This window comes from Octodon degus, unplaced genomic scaffold (assembly GCF_000260255.1).
Source record: "Octodon degus isolate 3935 unplaced genomic scaffold, OctDeg1.0 scaffold00012, whole genome shotgun sequence".
Lineage (NCBI taxonomy): Eukaryota > Metazoa > Chordata > Mammalia > Rodentia > Octodontidae > Octodon > Octodon degus.
In genome coordinates, this window is record NW_004524588.1 from 10,366,604 (window position 1) to 10,385,787 (window position 19,184).

Consider the following 19,184-nt stretch of genomic DNA (forward strand, 5'->3'; position numbering starts at 1 on the left):
AAATTCTCCCACAGATCTAAAAAACTGGTAGCTTTGTAGAAAACAGCATTTTAAAAAACAAAAGAAAACAAAACATTGTACTCCGTAAATATTTGTCAAATAATAGACAAGCGTGCTGTTAACCAAGAAAATTAAATCTTAGCTGAGGTTTATTTGATTAATTTTAGTTTAACAATAGATAGCAAATATGTGCAAAATCTCTAATAATCTTCTAAATTAAGAGTAAGTGCTTGAAAGAAAAGAAAAGAAAAACTTCTTGGCTAAGGAATTTGTACAAATCAGCTGTAGAAAAGGAAAAGAAATCAGAGTTACAGTGACAGAAATGGGAGTGTAGAAGTATGGCCAGTTGAAACTCTGCCTTTGGTTTTGGGGTTATCATAGAACAGGAAGTGTATGTTTTTGTCTTGGGGTTCGGTTTAAGATCAGATTCGCATCCCCAGTACAGCTTGGTGCTGTACCTTGGCAGTCCTGAGGGCACATGGAGTTGAGGCTCCGCCCACCAGGTGGCCACTAGCAGAGCCGTGAGGAGTCACAGACAACAGTCAGTCAGTTGCTCTCTGGGTTTCACTGAGCCACTTGCAGAGACAGAGTGTCTCCGAGGTCCCAAGGCTGCCTCCCACTTACGCGTCTCTCTGAGGTAGTCTGTTCTGTGTGGGCTGCTAAGGCATTTGAAACTGTGAGCGTGCTTGCTTCCTTGGAAAAGAGTACGCAGGAATTTAAGTGAGGCAAGCTAAACACAAAGCACTCATTATGGCGTTTCTCTGAGGCCTATTTGTTGATGATAATGAAACCTGTCATATGTTTGATTCTATTCCTGCATCAAAAACAGATGATATGTCTTCCAGGCAGATGCTACAAGTGAAGAATTGATTGTTCATACTTGAATAATACATATTTTGTTGGTATATCAGGCTTTGTAGAAACCTTAGTTACATTTTATGATTTTTTTTCATAATGAAAGTCAGTCTACTTACAGTTAGAGTACAAGGCTCAAGCTAATATAATACATGGTTATTCATTTAACTGCAGTGTAAGCATTGCAGTGAAAATGTAATTTACCACTGAGAATCTGTTTTGTTTTGTTTTTCATCGAGTGAAATTGTCTTCAAAACTCAAAAATAGTTGACATATGCCGAAAGAGATATAACACACATTTTCCTCTAGTTCAGAAGTTGGGATTTCATATGATAGGAAAAATGAGGAAGAGTTGATGATCAGTGTTGTTTTGTTCTGGTTGTGTGTGTGTAATTGCACTTGAGACCTTGTGCTTGCTAGACAGGCACTGTGCCACTAAGCTATATCTCCAGCCCACTTGCTAAGTTTTCATACCACATCTTTGCTGCTTTCACACTGCATCTCTTACTTTGGTTTGTATTTGGTTGTGTCAATAAACATATTGGTGGATTAGTCAAGGCTCCATGATTATGTACTGTATTTTATTATTAAATAATGTAATTTCTATGTCTCCTACTGGCAGGTTTGTGAACTGCAAGTACATAGACTCAGTTTTGGTGGTTGTGCTGATTATTCCTGATAAGTGCTTCTAGAACTACCTGAGCAAGGAGACCAGGGGAGCCCTCTCTGAGAAGGTGTCTTTTGAGGTGGATGTCAATAATTACATTGGTGAAATATGCAAAAAGGATGGAAAAAAGAAATAAAAAGAATTTTTAAATGTCAAGTCAGTGTCTTATTAAACTGGCTTAATAGGACCAACTTTAATTAATGGTCTGCGAACTGGATACTCTCAAATCAGAAGATCCTGAATCCTGCTAAGCAATTGTATTTCAATACGTCACACTCCTTAGGGAAGAAGATTCTGGTAACACAAAGGGTTTCTTCATTATAATTGGTTTCTTCCAAAGCAGATGTTTATGGATTATTCGAATTCTTAAATCATTCACCTCTTCCATCTACTTTTTCCACAAATTTGCTGTGTTGTGAAATTTTAACTCTTACCAAAACACTGATACAACATGGAACAAAATTGCAGATTTTGGGTAGTAAATTGAAAATATCTGAACTCATTACATTTTTACCTGATGAAGAACATGTGTAATGGAAGACATTGTTAGACCAACACCCACTCACGCTGATTGTGATTCTTGATGTGCATAGAGCTTATTTCTGTCCTGGACTTCCGCAGAAATAGAGGCTTTTTACGGTAACAGTAACTGTGTGGGGTATTTGGAGCTTATCTCAGTTGTCATTCGGGGTGAGTATTGAGACTTAGGTCTATAATTTCCCCCCAAAGTCTCATGTGTCCAGAGCTGGGGATGTGGGAAGGTGACTGATCGTGGCAGTACTGTACTCAGCAGTGGAGAACCCCCCGCCGGTGTGTTCTAGGAGGTGCTTGGTGGTGGGGTCTTGTCAGAAGGAGCTGAGCACTGCGGCACCGTCCCCTGGAGGAGCATATTCGTGTCCCTGTCTCCTTTCTTCTTTGATGTCTGGGTGCCACAGCATTACCCTGCTTTGCCTTTCCACCGAGTCATCTCTGCCTTGGAGCCAACCCCAACCAACTGGAGACTGAATCCTCCAAAAACTGCGAGCCAAAATAATCCTCTGCACCTTTGTGAGAGGCTGGTGTTCTGTTCCAGGGTCAGGAAAGTGACTAATACAGTATCTAGTTTCTTTGAATTGATTCATTCCTTACCTGAGTACTAAACTTTTAAACAGAAGATAAGTGAAAGTATAAGGGGAAAATACCATATTTTTTTAATTATTTTAAATTTGGCATTTTATTGTTTGGGTTTTAGTTAAGGCAGTATTGTTCTTATAGCTTGATTGCTTGGCTTTTTGGTATTATTTTGTTTGTTTCTGATACTGAGGATTAAAGTTAGGGTTGCTGAGGCACATCCCTGGCCCCCTTTTACATTTTGAGACGAGGTCTTGATTATTTGCCCAAGTGGCCTCAAACTTGGGGTCCCCCTGTCTTTGCTGGAATTGGGGCTGTGCATCACTACACCCAGCTTGGTGTTTTCTTTTGAAATCATGAGGATATCATACGTTATAGGCCAAGACAAATGAACTTAGAAATGTGAGCAAAAGAAAGAGGAGGCTATTGTTAATTCTTACTTTGCTGTGTCCATTTAGGGTAGAATATGCACTTATTCTTCTCTCATTGCGCTAACATCACTCTGTTCTGAAAGGTTTATGTTAAATGACCCAGCACAGCGATGCCAAACCTTTCAGAGACGAGTGCCCAAACTGCAACCCAGAGACCACTTCTGTGTCACTAAGTGCCAACACTGCAATTAAGCCTCAGTGTTGGAAGTTACAGTTTCGGGGGGAAAAAAAAAAAAAAAAAAAACCTTGTACATTAACCTCTTTTGTCTTAAAAGAAAAACACACACACATGTGCCATCGGTTTGCTACCACTGCCCTAGCAGTAGAGTCAGCTGGTGAAGCTTTTGCCTCATGTTGTGCAGCGGGGTAGGTGCTGTTGGAAGTCAGCGTGGTACATCTGTTTCTTACTCCTCCTGCTTTGGCTATTAGTGGTGAGTGCACTGGTGCTCAGTTAAGGGATTGAATACTGGGGAACCAGATCATAGAAATCAAGGTGACAGCTGACATTTTCAAGAAGAGTAGTCAGGAGCTTGAAGGACTACTTAAGTGAAATAACAAAAAGTCTGGAAAATTACACGGAACGGATTACAACTGGCTCTTCAGTCACATCATGCAGATGATGTGCACCTGAGGTGCAAGGAATGCACCTAAACACCCAGTGTGGCAGACAAGATTCTGAGGCCCTCACTGGGCTTTTTCTGTCACTATTTAATGAAGTATGGTTCCTGCTCTCTAGTATAGATATACATGACAATCAGGATTCATTGAAATTTAGTATTCCCCACTGATTCAAATAGAAATTTATTCCCACAAAGCAGTGGCGTGTCCATCCACACCACGTACCTCAGCTTTCTTTCCTAAAATGTGGACTGGGCAGATGTTTGTGAGAAGCTAGGTAGAATCATAAACAGACAGTTGTGAAAATTGTCCATATTCCTCTTAAATACTTTCTCTGTTAATTAGGCACATGTTCTTAGAACTCCTGCTGCTTCAGACTGAAATCACATCTTGATGTAGCAGGTCAGCTGTCACTGACTTTGTTAAGCCTTTTCCAGATTCCCGCAGGCATTTAGCCATTTTCTCTTCTGGGCTCTGCAAATCAAGTTATGTTCTAATGATCTGTTTACAGCTTGCTTTCCCCTATTCAGCCTTCAATTGAGGTTCCTGTGACCTTGAGAGGAAGGGCCTTGATTTATTCTGCCTTTAGGCCCATTGCTTTCCTGGTGGTAGATTTTCTGTAAACCACAGGCAGGTGGATGAAAGAAAGGGCCTGGGCCTTGCGATGACACCATGCAGGAGGTGACTTCATGGACCGAGTACCTAGCCTGCTGGCTACTTCTCAGGATCCCTGTAATCTTCTAGTCTTTCAGCTGATCTCTACTGCTTCATTTTCTTGTTTTGCTCTTGGCAGCCATATTAGGGCCACCATGTTACTGTGTGGTTCTACAAAGAATAATGTGCTGCAGTTTTATCTAAAAAGGTCTGCCTTATTAAGATGGGATCATTTTACTGAATACATAACAGTAAATACACCTTACTCTGCTAGAATAATATAAAGCGTCCCTCTTCAATAAGTTTTCAAAGATATTCAGTTATCCCAATGACAAAATGATTGAAAACTACATAATAGAAAGTCTGATTGCTTTAAGGAAGGAATAATCTGTTTACTACATTTTCACCTTCACGTATTTTGTTTATAGGTTGTTATAATTTATGTTATTATAAAGGGTACTTTGCATGCTATGGTGACACGCGCCTGTAATCCCAGTGCTTGGGAGGCTGAAAACAGGAGGATCTCTGTGACTTTGATCTGTGTAGTGAGACCCTGTACTAAATACATTAAAAGGGGGGGGGGACTTGGCTTTTAAAATTGGAGAGGAAATTGTCTCATTGTCTTTTTTTTTTTTAATTTTATTGAGAAACAAATAGCAATAAGACAGTTTCAAAACAGGTTAGTAGGACCGTTATAATAATTAATACATTGCATATTGTTGTCTTCATAGTAGTTATTCATAGAACAAGATGCAGACGTGCTATCCTCTCCAAACACAATTAGTACAAATCTTTCTTCTCACTGAATTAAGAGAAAGTAGCTGTGTATCTATCCTAACTATTCCTTCTCTTCTTTTTGGTATTTATTTGGTTTTGTTTTCTCTGTTATTATAGAAACTTCAAGTTGAGTATAATCAGAAAGTAACAAAACCTTGACCTAAAAAAAAAAAAAAAAAAAAAAAGGGAAAGATCATAAATCACTTTTTCTGTAAAACATATGCTGAACCTTCTGGTTACAGCACACTGCTGGCTTTCTTTTCTGTATTTCAAACTACATGGTGAAACAATTTTGTTTCTTTAATTTGAGGTGCTATTTTTTACTTTTGCTGCAGCAGTTTCTTATGAAAGGAATGTTTTAGCACCAGTTAGGTTATGTGTTAAGCTTTCAGTTGTAAGGCAACTGAGATTGAAGTATCTGAAAAATTGTATACCGTTAGCATTCTAAAAAGATATTTTCAGTGTATGTTTTTAAATGTTTGCCATTTTCAGTTAACCACTATTCTGACTGAAGGACATGAACTACAAAAGAAATATAGTTAGCCTAGTTAGGTGAGAAGGCGTTTAAATGACATTTAGGTGGTAAGCACTATTCTAATTGCTACACATGTTTTCTCTTTTAGAATTCTCACAGAAATCCCATGGGAATTAAAGTATTATCTTTATTTTTCTGTTTTAAAAAACAAGCAGGAGGAGGCTGTGTAACTTGCCTGTGGTCTGAAAATTGGTGACAGGAGCCGAGCGTGAACTGGGTCCATCTGAATGTAGAGCTGATGTGCTTTTGACCTCTAAGCTGAACTGCTTCTGTGGGAATAAACACATGAAGAAGAGTCTAGCCCCAAATGTAATTAAGATGCACACATACGCAATTAACAGTGTGATAGATGTGTTTTCTATAAGATTTGCAAAGAAGGAAAATAATTGTCAATGTTCAGTATGCGTGAAGACATGGAGAAAAGAGAAATCTAATAATCTGAGGTACAGATGCAAGTTGTGACCTCTTTTGGGATGGCATTGCTTTTACAAGCTGAAGCACGCATGTGCTTCAAGTTAACCATCTCACCCCCAAGAGTTGTTCTGCACAGAGAAGTACTAATATAGTAGGGTAGTAAGACATTTTTTAAGTCTTTTTGTAAGTTTTTGACAGTGTTACTATGGTAAGAAACGTAAACTGAAGTGTGGCCAGTAGTCACGGGGAAAGCTGTCCACGGTGTGTTGCCAGCAACATCATTGGGTTCCTTTAGGGTGAATAAATTCTTGTTTCTGTATCAAACTCTGGTCTGAAGGCTGTTTGCCAAAACACTAACAGCTACCGTACCTTCTGCTAATTAGTATAACAGTAATAAAATGTCTTGGCCGATGTAGTCATTCTGGCGTGCGTTATGGTACTGGTCAAGTTACTAAGCTGCCCTGTGCCTCAGTTTCTTCCTCTGAGCTGTGAGGCTCAGTGAGTATAAAGTGCTTGACATAGAGTAAACAGAAAGTCTGAGCAATTATCTTCATTTCTGGGGTGTGGAATCTAGGTAATTTCAGCCATCTTTATACTTTTTGTCCATTGAATTTTGAAACAAATACATTTTAACTTTACAGACAGCAGCAAAATAATTTTTGAAAAGAGACTCCTTACATTTTTAACAAGAGATGTCCATTTATTTATTGCTAAGATTATTTTAAAATTCGCATTAAATCTTTTTACAAAAGCTATCTGCAGCCATGTGCCTTGGTACTTTACCCTATGCTATCTGCCAATTTTAAGGAAATTGCAATCATATTTTCCCCTTGTGGGTAGCAGGCATGCATAATCATCACAGATTCTTCCTGGAGAAGCTGCTTTAATTTGCGGCTGCAATGATATGTTGGGGTGTGACGTCAGTCTGGTGTCAGACTTCCAGAGTGGCAGACCAGCCTGACAGCCACTATGCATCTCCTCAGTGCTTGATCCCAGTGCTCACTGGGAGCAGCTCAAAGACAAAGGGGTTCAGTCTATATGCCAATGTCCTTATTGCCGGTAGCTGACTATCTTTTTAAGAATGTGATTTTGGTGAAGCCTGGTAAGTAATTCTTGTTACTTTTTGTGTTAAGAATAGCTGATGCCTAAATGAACAGCAGTCCTTTTTCTCAGTTAATAACCCTATGGTAAATAATTTTTGTAGCTGTGGTGCCAGGCACAGTGCCCAAATGTAAAGGATTGACATGTTAGAAATGTTTCTATAAGTCAAGTATTGTATTGTACAAACATAAATATATTCATTAGGATTTCAGATGACTTTAACATTTTAAGATGTGAGGATTGGCAATGTCTTCCTCTTAGTTTCTCCTTAACTTCAAGCTACATAAATATGTAATGGTCATAATTTGTTTTAAAACCTAGGGATTTTTACTTAAAAATCTGTTTTCCTTGTTTATATTTAACTTCTTCAGAGAAAAGCCTTGCCCTTCCCTAAGGAGAATTAGATGAATAATTCCTCAGGCATTCTGTGGAGAAACCGAACAATATTCATGATATAATATTTTTCAAATTCTTTAATTTTGGGGGGTTGCTTCAGTGATGTGAGTCAAAGTAGGAATGCTTACTAACCTGAAATTTAAGATCAGTGCACTAGCAGAAGGTTAAATATTAAACACAGTATTTTACCATTTAAAGGACTTTTACAAATGTAAAGAGTAGTATACTGCCATTGATGTAGAGGCTGAGCAATTTGCCTTCCGAGGACTTAGGCTTTATTAACAGTACCAATCCATGGTTCTTTGAATTGTACTACATAACTTGATTTAGTTAGTTTGAAAACATTAATGTAAGAAATTATGTTATATGAGCTTATTTTGTATTAGATGTAACTTTTGCTTATAATTTTTTGTTTTATATGGATGGATAATAATGCCGTTTAGTTCTACTTACATTATACAAACTAGAGCCTTTAAAGTTTCTTTTTAATGTCTTGAAATGTCTGGCGTAATTGTTTTTATGAAGGTTTAATAGCAACTTTGATTTCAAGAAATCAAAGAAATTGGAAATATTTTCAAACAAATTTTTTTCTTAAAAAGTAGATACTTTATACTTTTTAAGTCTAGTTGAGGAAAGACTGAAATTTTTCAAAAAATATATTTTTAGTTCAATTTCAGAGTTCAACTTTGAAGCAATTACAGAACAAGATTGGATCTTCTTTTGAATGCTACAGTTAAATATTTGAAAAGAAATATTCTGAATTAACTTTTTATGTTAATGTACAAAAATACCAAATTTGAGGAATTAACTACTTTATATTATGATGCCCAGTACATTATACTTCTATATGTAGGAATACAGAAATATAGATATACACATATTTAAGTTGATAGCATTAATCCAAGATCAACAATATTGTCCCCTTCAGTTGTAGAATTTTCAAGTTTCAACTAAGATTCTGCCCAGAGCTAGAAAATTTAAGTACTAGTAAAGAAAATTCATGAATGTTTTTATTTCACTTAAAATTTTATCATGAATCCATTTAAGATGCATTAACATGGTTTTTAAATGTCTGTATTTTAAACTTAAGCAGTAAATTAGTATAATAATGATTTGGAATTTTACTTTTTAGACAAAGATGTTATTGAGGCAGTATGACCTCAGAGCTCATTGGCTGCTACTAAAGTTCAAGGGAGAAGCAACCTCAACTTTGTTTTGTATGAACGGAAATTAAATCTGGTAAAATGAAAAAAAGAAGGAAGTGTGGAGCAGGGCTGCAGGAGCATAACTGCAGCTGACATACAAAGTTTTATTTGAGTCTAAATAGTAGAAAACTGAGTACTTGTCTGTTCTAGTGAATAAGGTACACTTTGAGAAATGCTTTCTGCTGATACCGTAGCCTGCTTGAAAAATTACTTATGATACTCCTGCTTGTTAGAAATTGAGCTTCGTGAACCTGGATGGCTCAGTAAGCCCCTGAGAGTCTAAAAATACATTTGTTTCCTTGTAGAAGACAGCACAAAACCTGTGCATACTGGATGCTTAATATTAATACTTCAACATGAATAAACCAGTCAGCTAAGCGTGTTAAATGAGTGAGGATAGCTTGGTTGTTGCGTTGGAGGGGTCCACTCCGATCGATGATCAAGAGCTGCCTGGTAGCTGGCCAGCTGATGGCATGCCATGCCCTGTACTCTGTGAGAAGGAAGTGTGCCACCGCAGTGTCCTGTACTGGCCACTGGATTTCTGCCCATGCGGTAATCGTTGCCCTCCTTTTCACTCTGTCTCTGATGTTGGAAGCGAGCTTACCCTGCTGTTCTGGTTCTATTCCCTGTCCTCTTGGACCATCTATAAGTGAGAAATTTCTCAAGGCTTAGGGATAATAATTTGTCGACTAAAGTAAGCCTTAAATAAGTGCTGAATTTTTTCAGAGTTTTAAATTTTTTTATTCGAAATTAAACTGATTTTAAAAAATCCTAGAAGTAAACACATTGTTTTAAAACTCATATAATAAATTTAATTTTATTAAGGCTGTTGCCAGAGCCTAGCTCACTGAATGAATAACAGTCTTTGCTGTACTACCATATAGGTATTTTGAAAGAAAGTCTACCTTGTTTAAAACATGTTCAGATGACATAGTTTTGAAGTGCTTGTTTTGATAAAGCTTATGTCGTATTGGAAAATGAGCAAATACTGTTTAAAAGAGAAATATATTAAGGATTAGCACTTCTTTCTATTTGAACTGTTTGTCAGTTTGACTCTACTGAAAAGACTGTAGTGGTGCCACCACGCTCCTCTAATCCCAGCTACCCGGGAGGTTGAGGGCAAAAGATCGATCTCAAGTTTACGTCCTGCCTGGACAGTACCAGGAGCAAAAAGTGAAAAGGGCTGGGTGTGTAGCTCAGTGGTGGAGCACCCCTACTACTGCCCGAGGAGGCGGAGGATGGCAGGCGGAGAGGGGGAACAGGATTTCTTGTACTGTAAAATAATTGGATCTCTTAAACTTGTGGGGTAATGTATGTAGGTTAGAAATTAGTTACATGTCAAAAGTGGGACATCTAAGAATCAGTGCTTAAACAGCCATTTCCAGTTGCTGTTTGCTTCCTTCCCAGATGTGTACTGTCTGTTTCACACATGCGACAATAAAATATTGCTAATTAGTGATATGTGTGTGTGTGTGTGTGTGTGTGTGTGTTTTATATATATCATGATATATCATGTTATTGCTTTTAAATAACAAGAGGAATATTTGGGGTATGGATGCATTTATGAGTTGGCGTTCTAGTTTTATTTTTAAAATCTCTGGAACTTTTGTAACAAGTCTGTACATAATACTCTGCAGTGCTTCTCTTTTAAACCTCTAAAATATACCCTGGGATCATGTTTATTCTGTTATGTGGCTTTCTTTATGCTTTTTTAACTATATTATTCAACAGTACCTAAGCTCACATTATATGTTCTTCATTAGTCATATTATAGTCATATATAAGTCATTGTATTTCACATCAAAGATGAAGCAAAAGGCCAGCAGTCCTTTTAAAGCATGGAACTAATGCAGTTGTGTTTGTTTTCAATAACTCTTAACTCTGGAAGCACTTTCCAGTTCAGCTAATATTTGATAGCTCTTGTGCCATCAAGTATTTTATCCTTCAAAAAGGATATAGGATTTATTTTGGTTTGATTGATTCAGTTTTTGTTTTTGTCTTTGATGTACATTTGACAGAAAAGTTAAGGCTCCATATGAAGGGTAGAATAATAAATAAGGGAGACACTAGTAACTGTTAGGGAGATTAGGATGCTTTTAATAAGATAGTTTCAACTTCAGAGTAATGTGTCATACATGACATACAATTTTTGTCAGTAAAAAATGTTTATAAAACTTCTTAATACAGTCTTGGGGGTATATGAGTCTGTACTAAGATGGTGGTTGAGATGTTATTGGCTGTCTATCCCTTGAAAGTGATTTCTAGTATCAACTAGAAATATTTAATTCTTGAACACTTGGGCCATATGTGGTGGTACATGCCTATAATCCCAGCTCCCCAGAAAGCTGAGGCAGAAAGGTTTCAAGTTCAAGCCCAACTTAGGAAATTTACCATGTCCCAGTCTCAAAATAAAAAAAAGACAGGGCCGGCCAAATAGCTCAGCAGACTAAAGCACCTGTTTAGACAGAGTGCAGCGGCCAGGGTTCGATCCCCAAAATGTCATGCCGGCCCCGCCCCTGGGGTGCACTGAGATGGCAATTGAGACTGGGTGTGGTGGCATGCACTTGTAATCCCAGCACTTGGTAGGCTGCAAACAGGAGGATCACTATGAATCTGATCTACGTAGTGAGACCCTGTAGACCTTGTGCTAAATACATAAAATTAAAAGAAAAAAAAAAGAGTTGGGGATGTAGCTGAGTATGAAAACCTGGGGTACAATCACTAAAATGGAAGGACAAAGTGGAGGGAGGGAAGCAACTTCTGGAATGCTTGGCAAAAATTACTTTGATAAAGTGGTATATACATTCAAAGAATCTTATTTGTATTTTTTTTTTTTTTTAATTGTAAGATAGGGTCTACAGGGTCTCACTACTAGATCAGACTCGTAGTGATCATCCTGTTTACAGCCTCCCAAGTGCTGGGATTACAGGCATGCACCACCATGCCCAGTCTCAATCATTGTCTCAGCATGCCCTGGGGACGGGGCCAGCACAGCAGGCCCCGGGATCATGCTCCTGGCCCCTGCGTGTACCTAAGCAGGCACTTTAATCTGCTAAGCTATCTAGCTGGCCCAGAGAATCTTATTTCTATTTTAATTATATACTGCCAATTAGTCTTTCCATTTAAAAGCTTCTTCAGTTTCGATTCAGTCAGATGATTTACAGGTGAAACAGTTTCTAAATTAAAATTTTAAGCACTTTTGCTTTTAATTTATCAAGTGGTCCAAAATATAACTATGTCATAATATGCGCAATGGGTGTGTAGAGACATTTTGTTTTTAAATAGCATGGTGTTAATTGAATCATTCTTGAATTTCTTCCAAAATTCTTTAAAATCCATTCCAGTGTTTATTCTGCAGATTTTTTTTTCTGTACATGTTATTCTTAAAAACTTCTTCCAAGGTGATTTAGAAGTTCAATCCCCAGTTCCACAAAAAAAAAAAAAAAAAGTGATTTAGAAATTCTCAGGGGTGGGTGGCAATATATAAATCCAGAAACTAAAACAAACCAGTTATGTGAACTCTTGCGCTTTAAATTTACTTCTTTCTGGGTTGTCCCAAGTCCATCATTATGTGCTCAGCTTTGATGCTGCACACTTGTCTCTTCCCACTGAGCCGTGTTTACATGCCCTGCTTTACCTGGGCTATGCTGGAAGCTCAGTTCCTAGTGGTACAACATGTGCTTTGCAATTATTCGTATTTGTGCTTAAATTCTTTGATGCCTGTGATGGGGAAGTGAGAGGTGACATTTCTAAATCTATCATGGCCATCGTTTTTGTCCCAACAGCTAAGTGGAAAATAATCAAAGACTCAGAGGAAAGGAATATATGAGAGAGGAAATGGATTTAAAATTAAATTGGACTTGGAAGAGTCTTTATTACAGTGCTTCAAATAGCAAGGGTTTCTGGCTGGGCTAGAGGGAGGGGAGAGGAGGCTGCACACACACCGCACTTCCCCTGCTCACCTCGAGGCATGGTGGTTCGTTCCATCTGGAGGCCATGAGCGCAAGGGTAGAACGGACTCTGACTGGGGTAAGAGTCGGGGAAGGCAGAGTTGTAGGAAGGTAAGCAATTCGGCCGTGGAGGTCCCTTTATAAACACAGTGAGCCTCAGTTTACTTGCACATAAGGCACAGCTGATGCTGACCTACTTCCGGGGTTCTGAGGACTGTCTCGTCTCAGGTACAGTGTGGGTGACGCTGTGTGTGACACTCGGGAGGGCTGCTCCTCAGGGTGATCTTCGTGCAGATTGCCCGGGTAAGGACCAATGTGATTTCTCGGCTGGTGAACCTTTTCTTTTCCTCCCAGAGCTCAGAGCTTTCCAAAGGAGGAGAGGAGAGAGGACAGAAAACAAAGGCTTCTGGCTGTAGAATCTGCACGTGGCAGCTGAGCGAGTCGCTGAGGCTGGGGCAGGGTGTCTGGAAGCAGTTAGTCCCCAGTTAAAGGCAGACGGCATGTAGGACAAAATGTGGGCAGGAGAAATACATACTCTTCAGGTTTTGGAGAGTTACCATCTTTCAAATTGCCAACTCAGTAGTTATTTCTTCACATAACCAAAACTCAAGATTCATTTCTCTCAAGAAAAGCAGGGTGCCTTTAGTGTTTTTCTTTTGTTCTTAAAACATTGTCTTTAATTATAGGCATAATTTTCTATGCCAGCATATTTTTTAGTTTAAAAAATAAATTGCTGAAACAGTCATTGTGGCAGCCAGATTTCAACATAGCATTCTTTTTTATATTAAAATGAAGATAAAATAGTTCTCTTTATAAAACAATCAAGATTTTTGCCTTTTGATTTTTATTGGAATCTTGGGATTAAACTCCAGGACACTCTCCCCCTGATCTTTTTATTTTTAGACAGGTTTTGCTCAGTTACTGGTGCCCACACCCTCTCAACCCCCCTGCACAGCTGCTTGGAGCTGGGTGACAGGCAAGCACCACCCCACCCAGCTTACGTTTAATCATTTTTAATTACTTTAGCCAGCGTAGAACCAGTATATTTAATGACTGGCTCACACAAATGTGTTTTTAAACCTACTATCTCATCAGTTGATTCCCAGAGTAATAAGATATACTGTATAATTTCTATTGATTAAAAGCTTGTCCATTTGATGGGCTGGGGTGAGAGCTCAGCAGTCTCAGCACCTACCTGCCTGGCAAGTGCAAGGGCCTGGGTTCGATACTCGGGCCCACATGCCATGTCACTCCCATACCTAGCCACTGAATCCAGGCATGGTGGTGCGTGCCTGTCATCCCAGCATTGGGGAGGCTGAGACAGGATGATCACTATGAGTCCAAGTTGCGTAGTGAGACCCTGTACCAAATACATACGTACATACATAGATTTAATAAATAAAAAAATTAAAAACCCTTCCATTTGAAAACAAACAGGAAAGTGTGGTTGTCTTACAGTTTAGTGAGGTTTTCACTAGGACAAACAGAATGTACAAAACGATTCAACGCTGCTCTTTTTGAGTCAAAGTGTACAGAAGATGCATTCTAAGCACACGCCTGAGCTGTCCTCAGCTGCATTTTCTGAGTTAGGGAAAGGCAGTGGCTCCAGAGGCTCGCAAGCCTCTTATGCTGCCCCTTGGAGCGTGACAGCAGTGTGGGATGTGGAGCTTTTATGGCTTGGCTCTTGGGAGAATCCAAGTCATGATCCTGGCTTTGTTACCAGGGTCTCCCGGAGAATGATCAGACTGCCGCTGCCAAACCTCACCATGCTAACCAAGGCTTTAAAATTAAATTAAATCCATCTCTCTCTGTAAAGAAAATGCATGACTCATAGCAAACTGTTTAAATGGGTTTACATCTGAGTTTAATATGAAGCAAGACAGTTTTCAAACATCCATATTTGTGTGTGTGTGGTGGATATATTTTTAATGAGACTGCCATAGTTACACAAATAAAGCACTCAAAAGCTTACTATGTTTGGCGGTAATGTATCTGTCACCCAGAAAAGTATTAGCCGTTATTGGAAATGTGTTAACAGCAATTTCAGTATTTATTTTTTAAATTTTAAAAAATCAGCTTTGAGATTCCCTGACACCACATGCCAGGCCAGCCCTTACTCCAGGCACACTGAGCTGGCCGCTGAGACCTGGTGTGGTGGCGCATGCCTGTAATCCCAGTGCTGGGCAGGCTACGAGTCCAAGCAGTGTAGTGAGACCCTGTAACAACCAAATACATTTAAAAAGTAAAAATAAAAACATCTGCTTTGTTACAGTCATTGTATTATCTATATTGTGCCTTGAATGCCTCCCAAAGGCCCATATGTTTTGGGTTTTGGTTTTTTGTCCTTGTTTATTTGCTTTTGTTTTGAGACAGTGTTTCACAATATAGGCTAAGCTGGCCTCAAGCTCATGGCGATCCTCCCATACTCCTATGTTAGCCTCAAGTGTTAGGATTACAGGAGTGAACCACCAGGCCGGGCTCAACCTGGCTGTTCAGGGCTGGGCCCCAGGTGGTGAGCCCTGAGAGGAGGGCCCAGGGCCTGGCCTGCCTCTGACTCTCCCTGGAGGGAGGTGAGTGCTGCCTGCTCCAGCCCTGCTCCCCTAGATGTGCTGCCATACCACGTCCCCTTCCCAGATGGAGACCAGCAGGAAGCTCCTCCTCTTAAAAGTTAATTATGGGGGAAGGGGGAGGAGATGGCTTAGTAGAAAAAGCACTTCCCTGGCAAGCACAAGGGCCTGAGTTCAATCCCCTGTTCCGCCAAAAAAAAAAAAAAAAAAAAAAAAAAAAAAAGTTAATTATCGCAGTTTTGTTATTTGTTTCTTTGGTTAATGGCATTGTTTGTGGCTTTGGAAGTAAACTCGGGGTCTAATGCTGAGCTATATCCCCAGCTCATTTTTAAAAGTTTGTTTTGTTATGTTTTGTTTTAATTTTGAGACCAAGTCTTGCTAGTTACCCAAGCTGGGTTCAAACTTGTGATTCTCCTTCCTCAACAGAAAGCTAATTAACTCATGAAATAAAGGTTCTTAAAACGCACAAAATCAAATATTCCCACAGGAAACAAAGTACTAGCAGCAACTGAAATGTTAAAACTTTCTGAGGGTAGAAATAAAACCTCTAAAATTCTTAAGTTTAGGTTGCCTCTTTACCTTCTCAGAACTCCTTAAAGTAATAACAACATTTTTTCTTTTTACCATGTAGAGCAGAGAAGCCTAGTTTTGAATATGCTGATGCAGGTGTTTTCTTTGGATCTTGTGTAAGTTGCTGTGTCTTAGAAAAAGATGTTTCTTAGCTAAAAGTCAGCCACCTCCCCTTCTCTTACCTATTATAACCTCCTGGGTAGGCTACAAAGCCATGGATCTTGGTTGCTATAAACTCACACCTTGGCCTCTTTTTTTTTTTTTTTTTTTTTTTTTTTTTTTTTTTTTTTGTCACTTACTGAGTTAAGCGTGGACATTATATCTCTGACTGAGGTTCTAAAAACTAACTGCCAGTGGCATTGGAGACACTACGTGAAGTAAGCTCGTAGGACGTGAGTTTCCTTTTCAGGTCTGAACTCTGTGGTCGGCCTGTGATGCTAGGGATTCAGCAGCCACTTTGGGCCCGTGGTGATACCTTGCTAAAGACACAAGCACCTCACCAGAATGACCCTGCTGCCGATGAGGAACCCGGAGTCCTCCATCTCTTTGAAACCATACTTGTACTTATTTTAAAATTAAGAACAGCTCCCCAACCATGTTGTAACATGCCTGCTATCCCAGCTACTTGGGATGCTGAGGCAGGAGGATTGCAAATTCAAGACCAGTCTGGGCAACTTACTGAAAAGGCAGGGATGGAGCTCAGCGGTAGAGTACCCCTGGGTTTAATCCCCCGTACTGCCCTCCAAAAAGGCAGTTGCTTTTGTACTTGCTCTAAAGAATGTATCACCTGATGATTAATTGTGTGGTAGCATGACTCTGGCTTTCTCATCTAGGATTGTTAGTTGATTTTTACATTAAACAAAAAAATGTGTATACCCAGGGGTTTCCCTTTTTATCTAAGCTACCAGAAGCTCAGAACTAAGTTCTCAGCTTAAATGGACAGCACAGCCCATTCTCTAGTAGGTAAGTATACAGTTCACTATGCACTTCAAGATCTGAGAACCAGTTAGGTGAACTACTGAATCTCTGTTCTAGCTCAGGTAGATATGTCCTTCAAAACCAAGTCATTACTAAATGGAAAAATAGTTTCACAGAAGTTGTAAAGGAGGATTTTTATTCAATCTTCTGGCTATAGTAATAAATTTCTGGTGGTGGTAACAAGCATAATGCCAAGGAACCAATGATTTATGTTGCTGTTTATGAGTTTTTGTATCTCTTTAAAAGGCACTGATCCCGTCATCTTATGTGGGGGGCCTGTGCCACAGCCTGATCCTCGGATCAAATTCATGAATAAGTCCTTCTCATTCCTGAACTTTGGAATGCCTAAACCAATTTTAAAAGCATTATTGTCATTATTTAAGAAATCTTTCTGCTGTGGTGATAGCTCAGTGGTACAGTGCCTGCCTGGCTAGTGCAAGGTCCTGTGTTTGATTCCTGGTACCAAAGAAAATAGAGTTTCCTCGATATCCACCCTGTAGACCTGGACAGAATCATGACCCAGAGGGTGCAGGAGAAGTCCATTTGTAGAGTATGCTTATGGAAATATTTTCCTGCTGTATACAAATGAATAAGTGAAAGACTGCTGTTGTATACCTCTTTTTCTCCTGTTTGTTTGCCCTATTTCATGGGTTCTTTCCATTCTCATTCATGGGGTTGTATTGTTATATTCACTTAAGTTTGTAAATAATTTTTTGGGGGGACAACCCGCTTGGGCCCTCCTCCTATGCCTCTCTCTGACAGTAGCTTTTTTTTCCCTCAATAAATATATTCTGCTCATAAAAAAAGAAAAGAAAATAGAGTACAAGAAATATCTGTCTTACTGCCTTGAGTACCCTAAAGATACAATTTATCCTCCTCCAAAACTATTAAAAAATGTCTTCCCTTCTAACTTTTACCATAAGAGACATGTGTGTTTACCAGAAACAGGAAAACCAAGAAGGGTCACAAGCTTTAGAGTCACTGCCACACACCACGAAGGCTTTGCTTCACGACAGGTGGGGCTGGAAGCTGAGGTTAGAATGGAGCCAAAGGACCCTCAGCATAGCCTGGTACCCGCACTCCACAGCCTGCATGACTCGGGTGTGGGCAGGCTGCTGTGCAGCTGGGCACATCAGAGTGGAGACTGCAGCTGCGCACAGTGTGTCAGGCTGGCAGTTAATGGCTCTTGTGACTTAGTTGTCTGCTCTGCTGGACATGCATCGTCACTCCAGAGTGGACTGCTCCTACTGTTTGCGGAACAGTCCCGTAAAAGTGTGTGCAGCCTTACAGGGACAGCATCTGTTAATTGAGCAATGAGCTATAAACCTAGTTTTGTTGGAATGTACCCTGACATTTGCAAAAGAATGGGCTCAATTCATGGTCCCTGTTGCTATGTGACACACAACTATATTGGGGTAAGTGCTAATTTAAAGTATTGACAAATAATAATGTAGTAATGATGTCATATGCTCCAAACTTGCAGTCAATAGCAACAAATAACATTTATCAAGAGCTCCCTGTTTTCTGGGCCAATGATGGGGAGCCTTTTAGAGCTTTCACTGATAACAAACAACTGGCTGCCGCACACATTGTTCGCTACCTTTGTTCTAGTCCATGATTTTCTCCTGTTCACTCTGTACTAACATCTGCTCTCGAAAGTACTTTCATGCAGGCAGAGCTTCTTGGATTGTGCCCCTCCTCTCGTTACTCCCTAGAACTGTTCCTCATATACAGTATATGCACATCTATGACTATATGTAAACTATATAACATATGTATGTAGATATAGCAAACTGACAATGTATGACATGGCTTCTGTTACTAATTTAGAGAGCTAAAGTAACTTGCCTCTTAAGTGGAAGAGCTGGGATTTGAACCTATGCTGCCCTTGTCGCTTACTGAGAAGAATGAATTGGTAAAGGGATGTGATCCTCTAGGGCAGGTGTCCTCACTCAGCACTGATGACGCAGTTACATTTATTGGCAGTCCCTGTTTGTTCAACTCATTCTTATGTTCACCGAATAACTGTCTGCCCTCTGCTATTGCAATACTTTAAAATGTAACATGAGTCTAAAAATGTAATGCAAATGCTGACATGACAAAGAGGGATGATTTTTAAATTTAAAATAGGGCTGGCGAAAAAAAAGCTACAACTCTGGTTGCATAGGTCCTGCTTTACCTTGGTCTTAACCATCCAGTAGAAAAGTATGAAGATGAAATATAGGAAGGAAAGCCATGCTGTTATGTTGAGCTATGGGGGACTCAGGTGGACAATTTCTGACATTGCCAGTTAAACAGAAGACCCAATGCTATTATGGGCTACTGGACTCTTTTAGAATATTTTGCTGAGTTTACA

At 39.4% G+C, this 19,184-nt stretch overlaps 1 protein-coding gene across 8 annotated transcripts in view; it reads left to right on the forward strand.

The window, feature by feature from the left end:
• The window catches only part of Plekha5 (pleckstrin homology domain containing A5), a 253,614-nt gene that overhangs the window by 136,524 nt on the left and 97,906 nt on the right, over positions 1–19,184 (forward strand). The window contains exon 1 of one of the 8 annotated variants that reach the window (XM_023709531.1): positions 7,102–7,120. The exons of the other annotated variants lie outside the window; for them this stretch is intronic. The gene's annotated coding sequence lies outside the window, so the exon portion shown is untranslated. Of the gene's footprint in view, positions 1–7,101; positions 7,121–19,184 lie in introns of those variants that run through there. 8 annotated transcript variants of the gene reach the window in all.